Below are 2,806 nucleotides of genomic sequence, written 5' to 3' on the forward strand. Positions count from 1 at the left end.
TTACTAATGAGGAACCAGCAAAAGAACTACAAAAATATACCATGAAAAAATACAGGCATACCTTGGAGATACTGTGGGTTCACTTCCAGACCACCACAATAAAGCAAATATTGCAATAAAGCGAGTCACAGCAATTTTTTGGTTTCCCAGTGCATATAAAAGTTATGTTTACACTATACTGTAGTCTATTAAGTGTGCATGGCGTTATATCTTAAAAAATGTACATACCTTAATTTAAAAAAATACTTTATTGCTAAAAAATGCTAACCATCTTCTGAGCCTTCAGGTAGTCTTAATCTTTTTGCTGGAAGAGTGTCTTCCCTTGATGTTGATGGCTACTGACTGATCAAGGCGGTGGTTGCTGGAGGTTGGGATGGCTGGGTCAATTTCTTGAAATAAGACAACACTGAAGTTTGCCTCACTGATTGTCTCTTCCTTTCACAAACGATTTCTCTGCAGCACATAATGCTGTTTAATAGCATTTTACCCACAGTAGAATGTCTTTCAAAATTGGAGTCAATCCTCTCAAACACTACCACTGCTTTATCAATTAAGTTTATGTAACATTCTAAATCCTTTGTCATCATTTCAAGTCTTCACAACGTCTTCACCAGGAGTAGATACCATCTCAAGAAACCACTTTCTTTGCTCTTCCATAAGAAGCAAGTCCTCAGCCATTCAAGTTTTATCATGAGATTGCAGCAATTAATTAATATCTTCAGGCTCCACTTCTAATTCTAGTTCTCTTGTTATTTCCATGCCATCTGCAGTTACTTCCTCTGCTGCAGTTTTGAACCCTTCAAAGTCATCCATGAGGGCTGGAATCAACTCCTTCCAAACTCCTGTTAATGTTGATATTTTGACCTCTTCCTGTGAATCACAGATGTTCCAAATGGCATCTAGAATGGTGAATACTTTCCAGAAGGTTTTCAATTTACTTTGCCCAGATCCATGAGAGGAATCCCTATCTGTGGTAGCTATAGCCTTATGAAATGTATTTCTTAAATAATAAGACTTGAAAATCAAAATGACTTCTTCATCCATAGGCTTCAGAATGGATGTTGTATTAGCAGGCATGTAAAGAACATTAATCTTTTTGTCCACCTCCATCAGAGATCTTGGGTGACCAGGTGCATTATCTATCAATGAGCAGTAATGTTTTGAAAGAACTCTTTTTTCTTAGCAGTAGGTCTCAACAGTGGGCTTAAAATATATAGTAAACCATGTTGTAAACAGATGTGCTGTCATCCAGGCTTTGTTTATGCTCCATTTATAAATCACAGGCAGAGTAGATTTAGAATAATTCTTAAGGGCCCTAGGATTCAGAATGGTAAATGAGCATTGGCTTCAACTTAAAGTCACCAGCTCCACTGGCCCCTAACAATGGAGTCAGCCTGTCCTTTGAAGCTTTGAAGCCAGGCATTGACTTCTCCTCTCTGGCTATGAAAATCCTAGATGGCATCTTCTTCCAATAGAAGGCTGTTTCATCTCCATTGAAAAGCTGTTGTTTAGTGTAGCCACCTTCATTAATTATCTTAACTAGTTCTTCTAGATAACTTGCTGCGGCTTCTACATCAGCACTATGCTGCTTCATCATGTACTTTTATGTGATGGAGATGGCTTCTTTCCTTAAACTTCATGAACCAATCTCTGCTAACTTCAAACTTTTCTTCTGTAGCTTCCTCACATCTTCCAGCCTTGATAGAATTGAAGTGAGTTAGGGCCTTGCTCTGGATTAGATTTGGGCCTAAGGGAATGTTGTGGCTGGTTTGATCTTCTATCCAGACCAGTAAAACTTCCTCCATATCAGCAATAAGGCTGTTTTGCTTTCTTATCACTGATATGTTCATTGGAGTAACACTTTTAATTTCCTTCATGGACTTTTCCTTTGCATTCAAAACTTGGCTAACTCTTTGGTGCAAGAGGCCTAGCTTTTGGCCTGTATCAGCTTTTAGTATGCTTTCCTCACTAAGAATAATCATTTTTAGCTTTTGATTTAAAGTGAGATACATGCAACTCTTCCTTTCACTTGGAAACTTAGAGGCCATTGTAGGATTATTAATTGGCCTAATTTCAATATTGTTGCATTTCAGGGGACAGGGAGGCTGGAGGAGAGGAAAAGGGATGGGGGAACTGCTAGTAGATGGAACAGTCAGAACACACATTTATTTATTAAGTTTGCTATCTATTTGCATGGGTGTGGTTTGTGGTACACCCCCCCCACACACACACAATTACAATAGTAACGTCAAAGATCACAGATCACCACAACAAATGTAATAATAATGGAAAAGTTTGAAATACTGTGAGAATTACGAAAATATGACCCAGAGACAGGAAGTGAGCCAATGCTGTTGGGAAAATGGTGACAGTACACTTGCTTGATTGTTCCACAATCCTTCAACCTTAAAAAAAAAAAAATCAGTATCTGCAAAGTGCAAAACAGTGAAGCAGCGTAAAAGGACGTATGCATGTATGATGAAAGGAACATGGAAAACAAGTGGTTAGTGAAGAATATTAACAAGAAAAATACTGTAAGTTAACAGATGACATAACTAAATATATTATTGTAATTCAGGTAGCTCAATAAAACAATCATAACTTTAATATAGGAGCTCATTTCACAATATATACGTATATCAAATTCTCACTTTGTATACCTTATACAATGTTATATGTCAATTATATCTCAGTAAACCTGGAAAAAAATTAAATAGGATTTCAAAGCAGTCTAAGAATTCAGAGAAGATGTTTTAAAACAACAGAAATAGCTAAAACATGAGCCAGCTGAATTAAGAGAAAAAAG

At 37.0% G+C, this 2,806-nt stretch overlaps 1 pseudogene; it reads right to left on the reverse strand.

Moving 5' to 3' along the window:
• Nucleotides 1-263: 263 nt before the first annotated feature.
• LOC116747181 lies at nucleotides 264-2,048 on the reverse strand (annotated as a pseudogene).
• Nucleotides 2,049-2,806: the final 758 nt, after the last annotated feature.

Source organism: Phocoena sinus, chromosome X (genome assembly GCF_008692025.1).
Source record: "Phocoena sinus isolate mPhoSin1 chromosome X, mPhoSin1.pri, whole genome shotgun sequence".
NCBI lineage: Eukaryota > Metazoa > Chordata > Mammalia > Artiodactyla > Phocoenidae > Phocoena > Phocoena sinus.